This window comes from Hippopotamus amphibius, chromosome 13 (assembly GCF_030028045.1).
Source record: "Hippopotamus amphibius kiboko isolate mHipAmp2 chromosome 13, mHipAmp2.hap2, whole genome shotgun sequence".
Taxonomy (NCBI): Eukaryota; Metazoa; Chordata; class Mammalia; order Artiodactyla; family Hippopotamidae; genus Hippopotamus; species Hippopotamus amphibius.
This window is the reverse complement of record NC_080198.1, coordinates 40,899,464-40,922,406: the sequence shown is the minus strand read 5'-3', so window position 1 is coordinate 40,922,406 and position 22,943 is coordinate 40,899,464.

Sequence of the window (22,943 nt, the reverse complement as noted above, 5' to 3'; positions counted from 1 at the left end):
AAGGGACCCTAAGCCAGTGTAACACCCAATACAAAGGTGAGAGGGGAAGGCACGAATGTGTGGATAGCAGGATGAGGTGGGAAGGTTGGGATGGGGGATGATTTTCAGGCAGAGCATCTTAAGCTTTATTGGGAAGCCTCTTAAGGGGAACAAAGCAATCAAAATGGTGTGTCAGGAAGACAAATCTGGTATCACATAGAGGACAGAGTAGAGGCCCCAGAACCATGCAGGGAGGTAAGTTAGGAGACAAGTGCAAGTGTGGAGGCAAGGAAAGATCAGTGGCTGACCGAGAGAGGTGCCAAGAGCACGCAGAGAAGAATTTTGCCAAGAGACAGTGTGAAGGAAGAGTTAAAGCACCAGGGACAGTAAATGGTTCACTGAAATAAAAACAAAAGGCAAAACAGAAAGTATGTCAAAAAAAAAAAACAACAAAACAAATTTTTCATCGTGCTTAGATGCACTGACCATCCTCTTAAAGGATACAAAAGAAAGCAGTAACAGAGATCATCTTTAGGGAGGGGCACATGTAGAGAACAGGAGAAGGAGGGTGCTTTCTCTGAATACCCTCCTGCATCTTTTGGATTTTGAAACATGGGAACACATTTTTCAAAAAACAAACAACAATATAGAATTATATAAAAAAATAAAAGCCTAGACTACTATTCAGATGTGATATCCATTCTACTAGCCATAAAGAGATTAGAAGCCCTCTGCCATGAAACAGACATTTCTCCAAAGAAGATATACAAATGGCCAAAAAGCACATGAAAAGATGCTCAATATTGCTAATTAGTAGAGAAATGCAAATCAAAACTACAATGAGGTATCACCTCACACCAGTCAGAATGACCACTATCAAAACATCTACAAATAAATGCTAGAGAGGGTATGGAGGAAGGGGAACCCTCCTACACTGTTGGTAGGAATGTAAATTGGTACAACCACTATAGAAAACATAATGGAGGCTCCTTTAAAAACCAAAAATAGAATTGCCATATGATCCAGCAATCCTACTCATGGGCATATATCTGGAGAAAATCATAATTCGAAAAGATACATGCATCCCAGTGTTCACTGCAGCACTATTTACGATGCCAAGACTTTGAAACAACCTAAATGTCCATCAACAAAGGAATGCATAAAGAAGATATGGTATGTATGTGCAATGGAATATTACTCACCCATAAAAAAGGCTGAAATAATGCCATTTGCAGCAACATGGATGGACCTAGAGATTATCATACTAAGCAAAGTAAGTCAGAGAAACAAATATGATATCACTTATATGTAGAATCTAAAAAAAAAATGATGTAAATGAACTTATTTACAAAACAGAAACAGACTCACAGATTTTGAAAAATTTGTGGTTACCAAAGGGGAAATGTGGTGGGAAGGGATAAATTACGAGCTTGGGATTAACATACATGCACTACTATACATAAAATAGATAACCAACAAGGATCTACTATATAGCACAGGGAACTCTACTCAATATTCTGTAATAACCTATATGGGAAAGGAATCTGAAAAAGAATGGATATATATGTATGTTTGTATAACTGAATCACTTTGCTGCATACCTGAAACTAACACAACATTGTAAATCAACTATACTCCAAAATAAAATAAAAATTAAATTAAAAAAGAAAAAAAATAAAGAAGCCCTCTGCCATGAATTAACTCTGTGACCTGGTTAGATTATCTCTAAGCCCCCTTATAGCCCAAGTAAATTCTGATCTTGCTAAAGTTTTAGGAGCTGGATGCTCAAAGTCTACAAAGTACATTGTGAAAAAAAAGGATGTTGGAGCCTGGTGGACAATTCCACAGCATCACCTCCTACTGGCCATGAGAACAAGTGCATTTCCCATCGTTCACTAAGGTATACTCAAGTTTCATGTGTTCATTCATTTATCTGGTCACTTATCATTCATTCATTTGGTAAACATTTGCAGAGCACCTGCCATGTTCTCAGTTAAGTCCCTCGGGAGGCTCACTGTCAGATTGAATTGGACACTGTTCTATCCTACACTGTCCAAGATCAAAAACATGTCTTAAAAAGAAAGCTGCCAATACTTAAACTCAACCCAAATGAGAGAGACTTCCACTGTAAGACCAGAAAACATTCCATTTCCAGAACATTTCACATCCTAATCAAATGGTTAGAGAAGGGATGTACATGCTCTTGGCCACCCATGCCATCAGGCCTCGACCGCTGGTGACTGGCCTTGATTTTTCTTACCTTCACCCCTGTCTGAAAGGTCCTACCTCAATTCAACCCTACATGAGCAGCACAGGATGTGAACTTTGGAACACTAAACCACGCAACACGAGTCTCAATTTGGCTAGGAAACTTTGAAGTTACTTTTTGTCTTTTTTGTGGTTCAGGCAAAATGTAAATAAAGCAATCATTTAAAAACTATACATCACTGGTTCTCTCTTTCATTGTGAAGTACAGTATTTGCCCTTAGGTAACCACACATGCAGGATATAGGTGCTAGTTCATACCCCACTGATCCCTGAAAGCTTTAGGAGCTATGTGACCGACACAAAACTGCATGGAACCAAATCACGGATTCAGTGTGTTCCCCAGCCCCATGCTGTCCGATGGAAGCATTTACAATAACAGAAAAGTTCTATATTTATGCTGTCCAATATAATCACCACTGATCACATGCCACTATTGAGCACCTGAAATGTGGCTAGTGAGATTGAGGAACTGAATTTTTCACTTTCAATTTTAATTGAAATAGCCAACATGTGGCTAGTGGCTACTACATGTGGTTAGTGGTGCAGCACTAGCCCCTTCAAACTTGCCTCTTCATATCTATTCTGCCTATGCACCAAGCTTCCTATATTCAGCAATCACGTCTCGAAAACTGTGTGACAGGCTGTGGAAAATGCCAGTGACGCAAAGATAAATAAGATTCATTTCTAGAAAATTCACCATTCAGTGGAAAAGACCCATCTGACTCAAATGACTATAATGAAATGTGATAGGTGCCCAAAGGCCCCTGCAGCAGAAAGCAGAATGGAGTCATTGAAGAAAGGTACACAGAGAAAGTGATATTCTGTGCTTAGGCTGGGTTCCCCCAAAGCAGTTCCTGAGCAAGAAGTGGAAAGCAAAGAGTTTATTTGAAAGGAAACTCCAGGAGGGAGTGGGGAAGTACCACAGAAGAGGAAGATGCCAACAAAGGGTACGTTACAAAGTACCTTCCACTAAGGGGTGACTGGAGCTCAAAACCACTAGACAACTCTGGGAAACAGTGTAACTCACACTCCTCAGCTATCTCATTGGAGGGGGGAAGACAGTTGGGGTATTAACACTCCACTCCTGTTGGTCACTGGCTAATTGCTGCTAATTCCTCAGGACTTCCAGCCTGCCTGGCTCTCAAGAGGCCTTCCCAGCTTTGGGGAAAGCTCCTGGGCAACAAGATGCAGATACTAGATACTGGAAGCCAGCTGGGCACACTCAGTTAAGGCTCGAGGGATAAAGCATTTGCTACATACTTGAACGACTTTTTCATGAACCAAAGGGTGGAAGTGAGAGCAGTGTCCAGGCAGGTACGTCAATGTGTTGGCAGCCACAGTGGTACAAAAGTGCACTAGTGAGAGCCTGCTGTGGTGAAGACTAGGGTGACCTTGACAATGGCAGGTGACCTTGAACATGCCTCAGTGTTGACTTCCCTGCTGCTCCTCTTTTTTGTTGAGCATCATAATCTGCTGGTTTAAAAAATATGATCCTTTTCCATCTTGAGTTTCTGAGGTTTTCTTCAAATTCCAGAGCAAAAATTCTAAAGTATTCACATCTTCTGAACAAAGCAGGTTTATGTTCCATGGACTTGCAATCACTGAGGTTTTCTTCCCTTTCTGCCCATATAAATCCCCCGTATAGTTAAGGTCACCATTTCTCTTTCTCTATTCACGGATCTAATCCAGGGATTGGTGAACTGTGACCCATGGGCCAAACGCAGCCCACTGCCTGCTCTGTAAAGAGAGTTTCACTGGAGCACTGCCATGCTCATTTGTTAATGAATTGTCTGGCTGCTTTTGTGCTACCACAGCAAGTTGAGTAATTGCAACAGAGACTGTACAGCCCACAAATCCTAAAGTATTTACTTTCTTATCTTTACATAAGAAGTTTCCTGATCCCCGATAATCCATGCCCCACAGGATCTGGGGCTTTGACATGCACAGCCATGATGAGGGAGACCAGATTTTTTTTGGGGGGATGGGGGTGGGTACTCAGGATGTGAGATCTGTGGACAAGCTGCTTAAATCCCCAGGTTAGTTCCAGTTTGACCCTGGATGCAGTTCTAAACAATCAAAATAGGGTTAGATTGTGTAGTAGTCAAATGCTGCTCACTAATGCAAAATGCTAATAGTCTGTACCAAGAAAGTACATTGGAAGTTTTAACTGGGGCAGCCGGACCCCACACATGACGCATTTCAAAGTAAGCTATACGCAGAATTGACACAGGAATTGTTAAAACACATTTCACAATTCTTGAGACCCTTCACCTCTACTGGTGACAAAGAGATCAGATTGATGACAATTAGGGAGATACTTGAAAAGGAGCTCTTTGTCGAGGGCTGCTGGTGCCACCTCTACACCAGGGATGGGGAGGAAGGAAGGCATGGTGGGTGCTGTCCCTCACTTCAAGTCTAATAAGAGTGATGCCATGGGACCAAGAGCTTGATACAAGTCACTGAGGTTAAAGAAGATCTGACTCTTATCCAGGAAACTGGGAGAACAGAGATAGGCCAGCCAGCTGCTTTGCGGGGTAGAGTAGAGAAAAACTGCCACTACTCTGGGACAGATCTATGCTTTCAGAGTTGATTCTGGCAAAGAACGTGGGATTCTACTCCATAAACCCGATGAGAAAAAGCTGACTGGAGGATTTCTACTCTTGCCCAAGAAGATTGCCTGGATGGAGCTTATCTGTAGGACGAGAAAAATGTGTGCAGTGGACTGCCGCAACAGCAGGGTATCCCTGTTATGCTGAATATGAATATTCCCAGGGATGTCTTCAATGACTCTACAAAATCAGTGCATGAGAGAAAGAATCAACTTTCACACCTGCCAGTCCCAGGAGGGGAGCTGGGGGTGAAGTCATCATCTTACGACAGGGCCAGTCAAGCAAAAACTTCCCTTCCTTTCCCAGTGCTCAGCAGTCGGGGGACTAGAAACCATGCTTAGCAAGCAGGAGAAGGAGTAGAAATGCCAGGGAAGGAGAGAGACAAGTAGGACAGCACCACCATTCCTCTATCCTGAACATGGTTCATCCCTCAGCCAGCTGGAAGCTGGGGGCAAGATTTAAATGTCAAATCAAGTTTTGATACTCATATGGGAATCAACCCTTCAATTTCTGAATTGAAACTCTCTCCTTTTGGTGAATTCAAATGATCACGGGGGCTTCCTAGGTGGTGCAGTGATTGAGAATCTGCCTGTCAATGCAGGGGACACGTGTTCGATCCCTGCTCCAGGAAGATCCCACATGTCGCGGGGCAACTAAGCCCGTGCGCCACAACTACTAAGCCTGCGCTTTAGAGCCTGTGAGCCACAACTACTGAGCCCGTGTGCTGCAACTACTGAAGCCCATGCACCTAGAGCCCATGCTCCACAAGAGAAGCCACGGCAATGAGGAGCCCGCGCACCACAACGAAGAGTCGCCCCCACTCACCGCAACTAGAAAGAAAGCCCACGCACAGCAAAAAAGACCCAACACAGCCAACAAAATTTTAAAAAAATTAATTAAAAAAAATGATCAAGGGACTTTTCTGTACCTAAGCGTGACAGCAGAAGTCATAGGACTTCCCAACTTTTCACTGGGGCTGGAAGAACTTCCGCCTATAATTCAATTTAAAGAAATGTGAGACACAAAAGTAGATTTTTTTCTGTTCATACCTCATAAGCCCTGTTGGTTCAACGTACTGGTGCCAAACTCAAAGCCCCAAAATTTCAGCTCCTGAGGTCCACAGAAGGCTTACATGAATTTGCAGGACTGTCCTGCAATACTTAAATGGATATTAGAGCCTCAGATGTTGGCTGAGAAATAAGGCAGAGGGGAAAAAAGCAAAACATTTAATATCTATATAGATATAGATATACATATGGATATTAATATGGGCTTGAATAGAGAAATACTTATTAATACCTGTAAAATTCTATATACCTAGATCTTGCCTATTTTCAAAGTTAACCTTTCCTGGCTAAGCAAGTCCACTGGCCACTGCCCAAGAGTGGTTGCCTCTTGCAATCTAGACTTTCTGAACTGAGGAAAGCCTCTCAGTTTTCAGATAGCACAGTATTCTTCCTGGCTTAGTTTGGGTCCTGGGAAATTGACCCCAAGCCTCAGACTGTTCCTTGCTAATGACTGCTTCAGTTAAGGTTGCAGTGGGAAATGTGAACACTAGGGGGCCTTCGCGAATGCCAGAGCTGCAGCTAGCCGTGTGCAGTCACTCAAGAAAATAGTGAAGCAGAAAATATGCCCATACGCAAGGTGGGAGGTGAAGTTTTGATGATATCACAGCAAGAAACTCAGGAATGCCTACATCTGATCTTGTCCAACTGAGTTGCAAAACTCTAGGGAATGCCATTTATATCCCTAGGAATTGTGCAATGCAGTGGCCACAGCCGGGAGGAACAGAGGATAGGAAATGCGGTTTCACTTTGTTATTACCAGGGCTAATTTCTAGTTCCCTGGTGTAGGGGCTTTGGTAAAGCTGGTTATAGTTCACAGCCTACGAAATTACACTTTCTCACTTTAAACAAAAATTCAAATCTAATTCCAGAGGGTCACACCCAAGCAATGGGTAGGCTGAAAACATGTGCGATCAGAGGAGAGAAGCAGGATGGCAGAACCTGACTCCATGGGGCCCACCCTGATTCCACATACTGCTGCTTGGAGGGTGGAAGTAGAATAGACTTGCTAGGGCATGTATGAGAACTTTTAATAGACAAAAGCCCCAATTGCTAGTAAGCGTGGCCCAATCCATATTCTGAAATCTGTAAATCAGAACAGCAACTCCTTTGACCCAGGACAAGTGAGAGTGGACAGATGGACAGATGTTCTGCTCATCCTACTGTTGTTCAATCACGATGCTGTTCATCAGTCAAACCCCAACTTGTCACATTTACTGAACATCTATAACTGTCCTAGTCTTTATGCAGGCAGGTAAAGGGGATGGTAAAAGAAAAACATGGTTGCTGGCCTCAAGAAGATGAGAATTTATCAAATTAGGGAGTGTGTGGGATATTCTGTTGCCCCACCCAGATTCACTATCCACCCTGCTCTGCCCTGCTCTGTGCCTGAAAAGCTGCCCTCTATGGACCACACACCAGTTTTCTCCCTTGCTCTCTGGATTAGGTCCATGAGGAACACCTGCAGGAGGTTGGAAGAAGGGAGGAGAATGAGATCAGAGTATTTATTCCCTCAGCCCCCTCCCTGCAGCAGCACTGGGGGCTAGTGGAATAGCAGGTCCCATCTCTCAGTTCTGGACATCACCAGATCATCCCACCCCTTGCCCCTTTCGACCCAGGGCTGGTAATAAACTCTGCTGTTACTCATCTCAGGGGGCTGCATTCTCCCTCTACTCTGCTGTCGCCTTTGTAAATGGTTCCTTGATTAAACTCTCCTCAAATTGCCTGATCTGAGTGTGTGTTTCCTGCTGGGACCCTGAGCGACATGAGGAGACAATATATGGCACAGGGAAACAGGTTGGCAACAAAAGAAAAAATATGGAAATTGTCAAGTAAGTGTTCAGGAAAGGCTTCCTGAAAAAGGAGGGGTGAGGATGGGTCCTCAGGACAGGAAACTACACCTCTGAGGAAACCTGCAGGAAGAGGTTATACAAAGGCAGAGTTGAGAATGAACTGAGGACGTTCAGGGAATAGAGACTAACAGTTGATGTGGATGGGAGAAATCGGCAGGTGAGGAAGCAAGGGCACTTTGATGCCTGAATTAAGAACATGCCAAGGGTTTGGATGTACCTTACTGGCAATGAGGAGTGACACTGCTACAGATACAAACTGCAGGGAGGGGGTGGTTGCTTGGTTTGTAATGATTCCCACAGTGACCATCACCAGGCTCCTCCCAGGTTCTCCTTGACTTGTTTGATCCAAGAGTGATAGATCCTAGCCTGACCTAAGCTAGGCCAACTGGAATTTGAAAATGCAAATGAAGACACATAGAGATGGGTAGCAGTGATTGATCCTGTGGTCGTGGCCTAAAGAGAGGCTCTATGATCTCCTCCTGAAGTCCTTCTTGCATCCCGTGAGCTGTCCAAACCACGTGCATATAGTCGTTCTTGGCTGAAGTTGGGGTTGTTTATAAATCAAGATAAACTGATGTGGAAATGAGTGCTGGAAAGCAGGCTGAAGGCATTAGACTTACAGAGAGACGAGACTGACATCCTCATCCCAGAATGGGAAAATGGCAGCCCATGGGATAGAGTGATCAAACATTTAGTCAGGCTATCACCTTGCACTATGTGCCCAATAAGGACAGAGCCTGGCCAGGGGTGGGGGCAGGTGCCAGGAAGGTGCTGCCAGTCACCAACCTAAAAGGATGAGTAGGGATGCAGAACCAGATGGTACGATGGCTGCTTCCAAAGGCACTGAGCAACTTAAAGCAAGAAAGAAAAAAACACTCAAATACTGAGGTTTTCATCTTGAACTTAGAGTGAAAAAGAGCTTTTCTGTGACCATGCTGGGAAAAAACAAACAAAAAACTCTTATTACTTAAGTTGCCAGGTTATGACTTGGAAACCAATTCAGAGCCCGAACTGGCAGGTGTCTTAATTATACTATGAGTTTAATTCACCCATTTGCCAAAAAGCATGTATGACTGTGAAGGCATTAATTGAGACAGACCAAGAACCAGTGGGAATGGGACTAACTGGATGGATGCAGAGGACCTGGGAAACCCTGGTCACCACTGTCCTCTGGCACACTCTCATCTACACCTTTCTTTCTGAAGAAAGCGACTTTTCCTTAGCATGACAAAGTTAACAGTTCACCCCATGTCCTACTCTTCAAGGTTGCCCACCTAATAAATAGGATTCGAATTCAACACGATCCAGAGGATAAACACAGAATCAGAGCAGGGAAGAAAATTCCATAAGGAATTACAGAAATTGTTCAACACATACTATCAAAAATCTGAGTTTGGGTTTTGAGAGTGCTTAATAAAAGTGAGCAGAATAGAATTTTGGATTGGGCTGAATTTACTGATAATTTACTGACACGCATCAGAATTACTGAACTCGATGGCTGAGGTCTATGAGTTTGCTGATTGGGCAAATACAGGCTTAGACCAAATGCTCATTGATGCTAGGTGAGGGTGACGAGCCAGGGATCCCTTGGAATAACACAGAGTAAGCCTGATCCTGTGGCTGTAGACTAAAGAGGGGCTACCTCTATCATGTGGGTTGTGACTAGTCTACCTCACTCTCTTTCTCTCTAGAGCAGAGAAGACCCTTCTCTCTTTTGTCTTGAAGACACGATTGGAGAGGGAAGGTCATCTGGAATGGTGGTGGGAGGGGCTATAACTGAAATACAATCCTTGACCTCAATGAGGAATGGAGTATGTTAAGTGTGGATGTTTTACCTGCCAGATACAACGTAAGTGTGGCCACTGTGGAAGCCAACAGGAAAAGGATGGTGATCTGGGCCCAAGGAGTGATCTGACATCCAGAAAACTCTGTGTGCATTCATCATGGGGATCCCAGGAACTAAATCATGTCTTGCTCAAGAAAATTTTAAGTCTGGCAAAAATCAGACCTGTCCTAATTGCTCTAGTTGAGAATGTGGCCTCTGTCCAAATTCTCGGAAGTGAGTCATTTCACAAAATCAGGGCCTCTTGAATGATAAGGAAATCACACATCTTTTTTTTTTTTTTTAAGAACTTTTATTGAGAGACAGTTAACAGACAATAAACAGCATATTTAAAGTGTACAATCTGGTATCCCAATCTCCCAATTCATTCCCCCCCAACCCTCCCCGCTTTCCCCACTTGGTGTCCATATGTTTGTTCTCTACCTCTGTGTCTCTATTTCTGCCTTGCATTTCCTCTTTCATAGTTGTTAGCATTTGCCTTATGTGTTGAGGTGCTCCTATATTGGATGCATATATATTTATAATTGTTATCTCCTCTTCTTGGATTGATCCCTCGATCTTTCTGTAATGTCCTTTCTTGTCTCTTGTAACATTTTTTATTTTAAAGTCTATTTTATCTGATATGAGTATCGCTACTCCAGCTTTCTTTTGATTTTCATTTGCATGGAATATCTTTTTCCATGCCCTCACTTCAGTCTGTATGTGTCCCTAGGCCTGAAGTGGGTCTCTTAGAGACAGCATATATATGGGTCTTGTTTCTGTATCCATTCAGCCAGTCTGTGTCTTTTGGTTGGTGCATTTAGTCCACTTACATTCAAGGTAGTTATTAATATGTATGTTCCTATTACCATTTTCTTAATTGTTTTGTGTTTGTTTTTGTAGGTCCTTTTCTTCTCTTATGTTTCTCGCTTAGAGAAGTTCCTTTAGCATTTGTTGTAGGGCTGGTTTGGTGGTGCTGAACTCTCTTAGCTGTTGCTTGTCTGTAAAGCTTTTGATTTCTCCATCGAATCTGAATGAGATCCTTGCTGGGTAGAGTATTCTTGGTTGTAGGTTCTTCCCTTTCATCACTTGAAATATATCATGCCACTCCCTTCTGGCTTGCAGAGTTTCTGCTGAGAAATCAGCTGTTACCCTTATGGAGTTCCCTTGTATGTTATTTGTCGTTTTTCCCTTGTTGATTTTAATAACTTTTCTCTGTCTTTAATTTCTGTCAGTTTGACTACTCTATGTCTTGGCATGTTTCTCCTTGGGTTTATCCTGCCTGGGACTCTCTGCGCTTCCTGGACATGGGTAGCTATTTCCTTTCCCATGTTAGGGAAGTATTCACTATAATCTCTTCCAATATTTTCTCGGGTACTTTCTCTCTCTCTCTCTTCTCCTTCTGGGACCCCTATAATGTGAATTTTGGTGCATTTAACATTGTCCCAGAGGTCTCTTAGGCTGTCTTCAGTTCTTTTCATTCTTTTTTCTTTATTCTTTTCCGCATCAGTGATTATCACCATTTTGTCTTCCAGGTCACTTATTTGCCCTTCTGCCTCAGTTAATCTGCTATTGGTTCCTTCTAGTGTATTTTTCATTTCAGTTCTTGTGTTGCATATCTCTGTTTGTTTGCTCTTTAATTCTTCTAGGTCTTTGGTGAACTTTTCAATCTTTGTATCCAGTCTTTTTTTCAAAGTCCTAGATCATCTTCACCATCATTATTCTGAATTCTTTTTCTGGAAGGGTGCCTATCTCCTCTTCATTTAGTTGTTTTTCTGGGGTTTTATCGTGTCCCTTCATCTGGTACACAGTCCTCTGCTTTTTCATTTTCTCCATCTTTCTGTGGCTGTGGTTTTCAGTTCCACAAGACAAAATACTGCTGATACTGCTTGATACTGCTGTCTGCCCACTTGTGGAGGAAGCTATCTAGGAGGCTCGTGGGTTCTTCCTGGTGAGAGGGACTGAAATCACACATCTTTAAGGAAGAGCTTTAAAATTATTGCCACTCATGAAAACCTTCGCCCTAGCCTTTCCCAAGTGGACCCAAAGCCAATTTTGCTGGAATAATAGGCACTGGGAAAAGAAATACACTTTTTAGTGGATGCCAGTTGTAAACTACAGTAATTCCAAAGACCCAAGGAATCACTGAGGTCAGCCTCAGAGTAGGTGCTCATGAGAGTCAGGTGATAGAGTTTTGATGTGATTTTGTATTGTTGTGGACTAGATAGGGCCCTGAACCTACCTTGTGATTTTTTTCACCAGACCTCAAGTGCAGTGCAGGAAGAGATATACTCAGCAAAGGGTGGGATTCCCACAATGGCTTTCAGACAGTAGAGAAAGTTTACTATGAGAGGAAGGTCCAAGTGGAAGCCATTGCAGGCATCCTGTCCTCCCAATCAAGACCAGAACACTACCCTATGAGGAAAACAGCAGAAATCAGTGTCCCATCACAGATAAGAAAGGTGCAGACATATCGATTCCTATGATGGTACCTCCTTATAATTTTCCAGTTGGCCAATGTAAAAAACTGATGGGTCTTAGAGAAGAACAGTAGGATATTACAACTAAATCAGATAATGCCTTTAATTGTATGTGTTCTTTTAAGTTTGGTTCTGTTGCTGAAGCAAATCATTACAGTCCTGGTAATTAGCATGTAGATATTCATCTAGAATAGGGGTTATCAAATACTTCTGAAGGACAAGTTGCTGTACTGTGTTGGTTATCTATGGCTGCATAACAAATTATCCCAAAACACAATGGCTTAAAACAATAGCACTCATTTATTATTTCAGGGTCAGGAATTCGAACCGGGCACAATGGGAACACCTTGTGTCTGCTCCATAATGTCTGGGTCCTCAGTCAGAAGACTCAAAGGCTATAGCTGGAATCATCTGCAGGCTCATTCACTCATATGTCTGGCAGCTGATGGTGGCTTCCGTTGGCTTAAGGTCTAACTGGAACTGTTGGCCAGAACACCCACATGTGCTCTTTCCATGTGACTTGTGTTTCCTCACAACATGGTGTCTAGATTCCAAAGGCAGACATTCCAGGAGAGAGTGAGCCAGGCAGAAGCTGTCCCCTCTTTCTAAACTGGTCTCATAAGTCACAAAGCATCACTTCCAGCCCACATTCTAGGGGAGGATGATTAGACTTGAAAGGAAGTATGTTAAAGAAAGTGTAGATACATTTTCAAACTGCCACATACATCTTATATTCCACCAGTAAAGGCATATCAATAACTTAGGGGTCTTTTGGATGATGGAACAGCATATATCATATTTGTGTGTTCTGCTCTACCCAATTACTGGGTTACCCCTAAAACTTCCATTTTGGGGGTCCAGAGCAAGAGAAAGTTCTAAAGATAACCAGGGGTATAAGTCTAGTGGCTCTGTCACCACTGTGACAACCCATCAGGTGAAATGCCGTGGGTAGTGCACAGAGCATATCAGATGCTGTGTGGAGCCTGCAGCCAGCTTTGAATGAACATGGCAGCAGCCCCGAGGAGAGTGGAGTAAGGCCATGTCCCCATCTGCAAGAAAGAACTCCTGGACTGCTACTGGACTAACAGCAGGGGAGACTAAGAGTTTCACTACAGGACACCAGGTTACCATGACACTCAAGTTGTTTCTTTCGAACTCTCATCTGACCTACTTAGCAACATGGTAGGGAGATCTATGAACAGTGCGCCATAAAGTGGAAGTGATGTATACAGGATCTAATCCAAGCAGGCTCTGAAGGAAGTATGGGCAGGTTGCTCACACCCACAGCATCCCTAATCTCAACAATCTGCCACCACCGTCCCTCAATCTGGACCTGTGATCTCACAGGAAGTCCCCTCTGACTGGCTGACTTAGGATGGAAACCCTTACGTTTGGCCCAGGAATAGATGGCTCTGCACTTCACTTGAATGAGCATGAAGTAAACTGTGTCAGTCACAGGCCCTCTCAGGCTGTCCCTAAAGGACAGTAAAGAAGATGCCTCCCAGGTGGTAGAATTCAATGAGTCTATGATATCACCCACTTTGCCTGGAAGGAAAGATTATCTAGGGTCAGAATCTACACCTATTCCTAGATAGTAGCTTACGATCTGGCCAAATGTTGAAAAAGGAAGGAATAAGATTTGAAAATTCTGATCAAGAAAGGATGGAGGGCCATGTCAATGGATGTCTTGGAATGAGCCCCAAACCTAAAAATATGCATGTCTCATAGAAACACTCAACAAAACGCTCCCACAGTGATAATATGATATGCTGGCTGCCCTCCCTATAGCAGCTAAATGATTTATCATGGGCTCATGAACAAAGCAAACAATGGTACAGGGAAGGAGACAAAGCACAGACTTAAAAGCATGGACTTCTTACTTGTTGAAGCTATCTTGGTTTCTACCATGGCTGTATGCCAATTTTTCTTCAGGAAAAATCAACCTAAAACTCCAATGTGGCACCATGCTCACAGCACACCAGCCAGCTTCTATCTGCATCAAGGAGGGAGATAGGATTTGTCCTCAGTGGACTAAATATTCTATAATTGAATTGTTTCTCTTACTCATCGTGCCTCTGCTAACTCCATCTATCCCCACATCTCCTGAAGGCCTTGTACATCATCACAGTACCCTAACTGCAGGCAAGGAGTTTATTTCACAGCATAAGGTGGAGGGTTTAGGCTGATGGCCAATGTGGCCTCTTGGTCTTGGTTCTGGTATAAACCCACATTCATTTAGAATCAATTGGACCTGCAGAATGGTGGGAAGGCCTACTGAAGAATTTGCTAAGCACAATGAGAAGCAAGCCAGTTGAGCCCTTCAGGACTTCAGCCATTTTTGAGACTCAGGGGTACCAAGTATTGTGGAAGCTAAGACTGAATCTCAAGGCTGAAAACAGGGCAGTTAGTTAGAAGTTTACAAAAGGAGTAGTTAGATGCCCCACACCCTTCTCCACCTTGCACATGCCAGGTGACTATCCTACCCATCCCCACAGGAGACCCTCATGTGTCCCAGAGTAAATAAACCCAAGGTTCTCCACACTCAGAGGCACCAGTGGAGGGCAGGAGTGAGTGCTGGACTCAAACTAAATGGATCAGCATGCTCTCTTGTGCCAAATCCTCAGACTGCTAGCCCCACTTCAAAAACACCACTTTCAAAAACTCTGCAGCCAGGCAGAGCAGGAGATGAGAAGACTCTTCTCTGCCAAAACAAATGACCCCAGAGAAAGACACTTACAGGTTCCGCAGTTCAGGGGTCCCTTGACATAAGGACAAGCTCACTACCTAAACACCTATGACAAGCCATCAATGGACAAACCCTGCCCACTCAGTGCTTCCTATCAGCTTTGGTATCTCACTCTTAAATATAAATGGAATGCCAAGGACTGCCAGACACTGAGGACAACTGCCTACATGGAAGACAGTGTCTGGAATGAACATCAAGGAGAAAAGGAACTCAGAGGCAAGAGAAATATGGGGGCATGAAACACACACACACACACACACACACACACACACACACACACACACCCTAAACATATAATCAATTCTCAGATAAAGAAAACTATGGCTCCCGGAGGCAAGGAGAAAATGGAAAGAGAGAGGAAACACTCAGAGAAGAGGAAAAAACTCTTGGAAATTAAAAATAAAAGTTTTAAAGAAAAGTTAACAGAGGGTTTGAAAGATAAAGGTGAATAAAAAACTAATAGGAAGTAGACCATAATACAATTTTTTATTATTTTCCCAGGAGCTCATGTAAGAGTTTTATATATATTAACTCATTTAATCCTCATAACAATCCTCTTATGTAGATATCCTCTCTAGAGCACAACCTTATGAACTTTCAGAACTGCAGGGATAAATAAGTATATTGAGAGCTTTCAAGGAGAAAAAAAATGGGCAAAAGAAAGGAAACAAATGGACCAAACATCGACACAACACTGACTGATAAAAGACAATGGGGCAGCAGCTGTACAGTTTTGAGAAAACACTTTCAACCTGGAATTCTGTACAGAACCAGAGTTTTGACCAAGTGTGAAGGTATAATACAGGTACTTTCAGGCATGTGAAGACTTCAAAATTTCCCTCCAATTTACCCATTCTCACAAAGAGACAAAAGATGTGTTTCAGCAAAATGAGGGGTAAGCAAGAAAGAGGGGGTCCTAGTACCCTAAAAACAGAATTTAATACAGGCGAGCAGCAAAGGGAACTCCAAGACCCCCCAGAGACAGTCCAGACTGGTCTTGAGGACAAAACATAGAATGTGTGGGTTTTGAACATGAAAAATTATTGTTGGGCAATAACTGACTGGTCAAACTGGAGCATTTTGGAAAACTGGTGACAGATGTAAAAACCACTAAGCGGACGGAGGGGGTGGGGAGCCAATCACCTGCAGGAACACAACACATTGACGCCACAGTAAACACTATTCACGCAGTTATCATGGCCTGAACACTGACTACTGACTTAACCAGACACCAGAAAACAACCAGACTGAGAAGATGTAGAGAAGGGAACCAAGTGTGAGCGAGTCAGTCCTCACCTACAAGAACAGGAAATCAATAAATAATGCCTAAAACTGATACACCGTGAAGTAGCTACATAAGCATGTTACTTAACAACACGTAGGTAAGCAGCAGGAGAAATGGCCAAGAGAAATGAAAGTGGCTGCCTGAGAGGAGCGGGCAGAGGCAGGAAGAGGTGGAGCAGGAGATGCTTTCTCTAATTTTTTTTTCTGTCCTCTGTAGGCCAGGATCTGATTATCTTAACTATGCACTATTATAACCTTCATAAAAATAAACCTGAATTATATGAGTCAATAAGTGCAAAAAGAAAATAAGAATAAGAGAGTTAAGATTAAGCCACACAGAATCCCTTACTGCATATGCTCTAGGGCTCTGACAACTGGAAGAGTTGAGCTCAAACCTGACCATGTGCTCACTTCTTAGTAACCCAGACGACAAACAAAACACTGTCCAAAACAGTAACTAAAACATAATTAGATCATCAGAACAATATTAAATTAGAAGCTAATCAATTACGCATTTTTGGTAAATACTGAATGGCCCAATGTTAGCTAAAATGCCTGGCCACAGCTAAGTCCAAAACTGATGGTCACTATCACACACAAAAATTGCTGGGATTGATGTACAATCTGAAATCTTATTTTAAAATGTAATTATAATTGCCAATGTATTATTAAAGGTGAGTACTCTCATTTTTAAGGACTGACATCATGGTAAAGAAACAATCACTTTTCTGCACTGTCAGCATTCAGAGGCTCCTGTGGTTACCACGCAGCACACAGAAGATCCTACAACACAGGATTAATCTCCAAAATATATAGACAGTTCATGCAGCTCAATATCAAAAAAACAAACAACCCAATCAAAAAATGGGCAGATCTAAATAGGCATTTCCCCAAAGAAGACACATAGATGGCCAAGAGGCACATGAAAAGCTGCTCAACATCACTAATTATTAGAGAAATGCAAATCAAAACTATACTGAGGTATCACCTAACACCAGTCAGAATGGGCATCATCAGAAAATCTAGAAACAATAAATGCTGGAGAGGCTGTGCAGAAAAGGATACCCTCTTGCACTGCTGGTGGGAATGCAAATTGATGCAGCCACTATGGAGAACAGTATGGAGGTTCCTTGAAAAATTAAAAATAGAATTACCATATGTCCCACCAATCCCACTACTGGCCATATACCCAGAGAACACCATAATTCAAAAAGATACATGCACTCCAGTGTTCACTGCAGCACTATTTACAATAGCCAGGACATGGAAGCAACCTAAATGTCCATCAACAGATGAGTGGATAAAGACGATATGGTACATATATACAACAGGATATTACTCAGCCGTAAAAAGGAAAGAAACTGGGACATTTGTAGTGAGGTGGATGGACCTAGAGACTGTCAAACAGAGCCAAGTAAGGCAGAAAGAGAAAAACAAATGTCGTATATTAACGCATATATGCGGAATATAGAAAAATGGTACAGATCAACTGGTTTGCAAGGCAGAAATAGAGACACAGATGTAGAGAACAAACATATGGACACCAAGCGGGGAAGAGGGGGGGATGAATTGGGAGATTGGGATTGCCATATATACATTACTAATAAGAAAAAAATATCAAATTGTACACTTTAAATATATGCAGTTTACTGTATGTCAATTATATCTCAATAAACGTTCTTAAAAACAAAACAAAAAAGGCAATTTTGGCACTACTAGGCTAAAATGGTAATCATTGAGTTGTTCTGCCAATTTTTAATTTTTAATGATTAGCTTGACAGTGAAATAAATGATTTGAAAAAAGTAAAAAAAAAAAAAAAAAAAAAAAAAATCCTACATAGTATGGCTCCCAGTCAAGGTTGGCGGAAGAGCAAGGTCTTGCACTCACTGCGCTAGTGTGGGGAAGTGCTCACAGTGACGTCACGGACTTACTAAGCTTTCCTTTCCTTATCTCTCAGGGTAACCAACTAAGGTGACAGTCTGTCTCCTATTCAACTCTCGGAATTAAAGATACTATCACTGGTTGATAATGCAATTTCACTATTAGTGCACTGCTTGAAGAGGATGCTTTCCTTCTGAAGAGCGTTCTTGAAAGCTGACTATCTGGACACCTTTCAGGAGCCACTTCTAAACCTCTCAGCCTTTTCTGTCGGGGCTCCAGTCAGCCTCACACAGGTGCAGCCTGACGGCACCTTGTCTGGGCCAGGACCATGCCTCTCATCACCTACCTGAGGACTTCTCCACTGACACTGGAAGTGCAAGCTGGAAGTGCAGGCGACTTGATGTCCAGTGCGGCAAGGCTCTGACCAATGGAATATAGGAAAATGTGTCTGCCTCCACCCCTCAGATGGACAATCCTGAGAAGCATCTCATAGCTTCCAGCACATGTGGTAGTGGCCACAATGCATCCCTGTACTAGCTCTTACTCTTTCCCTGCTTTACTACCCCATCCTTCACCTCTGCTGCCTGAGATCACATACCCTGAAGAAGTTCTGGCACATAAACCTTGATCTTGATCTTGGGCTCTGCCTTCTGGGAAACCCAGGTGAAGACAAGGGATTATGATTATTGCCTTCACTTTCATTTTAAGTTTCTAACATTTTCCCATGCTTGTTCCATATATGCACTCGAAAAGGGGTTGTTCTTAAGCCCTTGAATCTAATAATGTGCCATAAGCAATCCGACTGGCATTAAATATTTAAAAAAACTGTTTCAGATTCCACCTGCATCTCAGCTCTCATCACAAGCACACCCCTGGAATGGAAGGACAGCAGGATCTTCACAGCAGTATCGGGTCAGAAATACTTGTGCTTTCAAGATGACTTCTTCAGCGCGTTCCAGTAAATCAGTTATTTTTTCCACAAGCAACTACTGGTTGTTACCAAGTTTTACTGGTCAGCTCTGTTATCTGTAAAGTGTATTAGTCCACTTTTTTTTGGTCAAGCAGCCTTTCTCACACATCATGGATGCTATGCCATTTGTGTGAGCATTTTGGAGAAATGTGCATCAAAGCAGTTTCACTATCTTGTACATGCCACATAGTTTACCTACGCCTAACACTGAATAATACTAGTGGCCGTCTACCTTTTTGCTTATGACCAGCATTTCTGCCACATTATGCAGTGCCGTAGGTACTTTCTGAAAACACAACTGAAAGGTGTGAACAAAACACTGCACGCTTGTGATCCCTAAATCACTCAGTCTCACCATGTGTTTTCCATTATCAATGACAATTACAGAACATTCTGCTTTGTTGATTTTCCATTCAATACATGTTTTTTCTTTCCCTCAGATTCACTAAGTTATCTGTATGGGACTCAGAAATCTCTTGACAAGCAAACAAAGCAGAAGCATAATAGAATTCCGTGTGATTACATGCTGCTCTCAAACTTAAAAAAAAAAAAAGATATCTGGTTGTCTCTGCATGTCCAAATATCAGGTGCATCGTTCACAAAACGAACACATTTAGGATTGTTGGTAATCCGTGTTTTCTACAAGGATCTCTGCATCTAGAATTCACAGCCTGAACAAATCTCAATCTCTTCAACTTTTGAAAATGGTTGGGAACCTCTAGCAATCTTTTTGACAAGGTTTTTGTTAAAATTTAGCCTCTGTTTTCAATTGTCTTTTGAAAGCAAAGATTGTGCGTTTGTAAAATATTCTTGTGAAGTAGCTTGTTTCAAAGCTTGATTAATGAAATAAAATGTATCCCTTTCCCCCAACATTTTCTTTTTTTAAAACATCTCATATTCTTTTTTTTATGTCTGGATCAAAGAAAATTTACCATGGATATTTTCATATATTCTTCTGAAATCGTTTTGGGAAACTTTAAGGTGAAAATCTTCACATTTTGCTTTAAATTCATCTTCACAGGATGAGAAGAATTTTCAAATAGAAAACCTTATGGAAAGATTCCTGCCTGAAACTGAATTAACTAAACTATGAATCAATTACATTTCTTAAAGGTTATTTTGTTTAATTTTGTGACTAATTAGTCAAACAACTACAAATATCAAAATTATATAATTGACTCTCCACAATCTCTATTCTTTTTTCTATTCTACCTTTTAATGTTATTTATATATTTATAAACATTTCTCAGCCTAAAATTGACACAATGTACTTCCTATAGTATCCTAATAAAACAAATTCTCTCTGATTTCTTGTTTTAACTCCAGTCTAATTTTCCTGTTTAACTATTTGAAATATCTTAAATTTTGTACATAAAATTAACAGTTTATTACCATCAGTTTTTGCAGCAGCTTACTCTTTTTTTTTTTATTGGAATATAATTGCGTCACACTCTTGTACCAGTTTTTGAGGTACACCAAGTTCAATCATCTGTATTTATACACATATCCATGTATTCCCTCCCTCCCTCGACTCCCCCCCCACCCTCCCCATCCCAGTCCTCTAAGCCATCATCCATCCTCGAGTTGATGCAGCATCTTACTCTTGCAATATTCAATGTATGTTTATATTTCAACTGGTTGACAGAATTTCAACATATAAAAGCACATAAGGAGATTTTTCACTTTAAGTTACTTCTAAATGTTTATGTATATTTGGAACTGAATTCAATTATTTATAATAAACTTGTGCTTGTATTTCATATATTTTTATGATGGGGCTCTGCACGATCATGACCATTTGATCATGCAGAAGTTCAGAAATCCCAAAACTAACACTGATGCAGGCAACTAGCTTTTTGCCCTTCCAATAACTAACGTCAAAGCTGAAGCCAAAATTAGACTCTTGTAACCATATTTCTTACCTGCTTCATATTACCTCAACCACATTTTTGAATGGCAATGAATTCTTACATCAACTATATCCATACTGGGTACTGGTCAAAAACCTATGTGTTTTGTCTCTCGTGACTCACAAGAAGTTAAAACAGAAAAAAAAGAGAGCAACATCTGTGTGGTTATTTCCAGAACTATAGATATTTCAGGAAGTCTTATAAGAAGCCTAAAGATACACTGGTGTAGTGCTTTTCTTTTTCTTACTGTGCCTGAAAAGTCAATAAATTCTTTTTAAATTATGTAAACATTTAACTAAGTTACCAGCTGAGACAGCATCTTGAAGACTGAGATGATCTAGCCTCTGAACCAGTGCCAGGAACAACAAGGTGAAGATGGGTGGGGAGATTCAAGAGGTTGTGACACATCTCATGTTTTTACCTAATGATCCACTCACAAATGTTGCTTCCTATCCTCACACCTTGAAGCTCCACTGGTCTCAAGGTTTTAGTGCCCAAGTGACAAATAAAAAAATTCTTAATTGGAAACTGAGAATGCCACCTGACCCCACTGTCATTTCCTTACACAATTAGAGAAATGGTGAACAAAAGAACAAAGAGAGAAATACATACATATAAATATATTCTGGAAGAGTATATATCATATATAAGGAGGTAGGGGAACGTTTTATGCATCGCCTTATACTGTTATACCCAAAAGTAGGAATTAACAGAAACTACCCCAGTCCTATGGATGTCTCAGGTGACTGAGGAATGACAGACTGGGCCACCTCAAAGGACTCCATCATGGAGGTGGTGGCCACAGGAAAGGGGAACCTGAAATAGTAGTAGAAAACGGGGGGCGGGGGCGGTCTTAAAAGCCAGTTGAAAAATATGTATTGTTTCTGCCTGTAATTCTCGTCCCTCTTTATTTTTCCATTATTGTGTATGAATTATGTTGGTTATGGTTAAGTTTAACATGTGGTTCTTAGGTTACAGCTTAAGTGAAACTCTAATAGAAACTGACATCACTGGGAGGGCAGGGGCTTGGATGACAGTGAACTCAAGAACTCATTTCTAGATGCAGCAGTTGTTTGTTGATGACTTCAGGCTATTCTCCAAAATACATATTAGCATACATAATTTTACAGTTGTGGAATCATATTATATATGTACATCTGAGGGTATCTTTTTCTTTTTAGTACAGTTTTTTGTTTCTCTCCCTTTTTTTCCTACTAGTCTTTCCATCTCCACTCTTTCCTCTTCTATCTGATATCCCCCAAGTCTCACAAGTGTCCCATATTTTCTGTCCTAATGTATCATATCCATACACAATTGTTTGGGTTTTTCTTTTTCACCATTGTTTACATTACACAATATACTGTTCTTTGCATCTTACTTTTGAATCCAACATTACTTTGTGGAATTTCTTCCTAATTAGGTAGTTTGCCTCTAATTCCTTCTTATTAATGGCATAATAATAGTCTAGGGTGTGGATGGGCCATAATTTATTGAACTTTTCTAGTACTTAGAATTAATTGTTTTTCAAGATTTTTCTTTTTTACTTACATATCCTTACATGCCAGTCACTGCTACTTTTATTTCTATGGCATTTGTTCCCTGGAGTGGGTTTGGTGGGACACAGGATACATGTTTTAAATTTGAAAGAACCTGGCAGATTTTCTAAAATAATAACAATAATTTACTTTTCCACAGACAGCATGTGAAGAAACCTCTCACTCCTCCCTACTCTTCACCAACTCATTATACTAGGCATTTCCACTCTTCCTAATGTGGTCTGTATGATGGATATAAAGTGATTTTTCACTTTGAATGTAATTTCTGTGTTTGTGCATATTTGTATATCTTTTAACCACTTGGATTTGCTCTTCTATGAGTTGCCCATCCATTAGATAAGAAAGGAGGCACACTCCCAAAGACATGAGGGGTGAACAATTATAGATGAATTCTACATACAGCACTATGGTAACTCACTGGAAAACCTTGAAGAAATGGGAGGATGCCTAGAAAAGTTTTATTTATCAAAATTCACTCAAAAAGAAGTGGAAAATACAAATACACTGATTAAACAAAGAA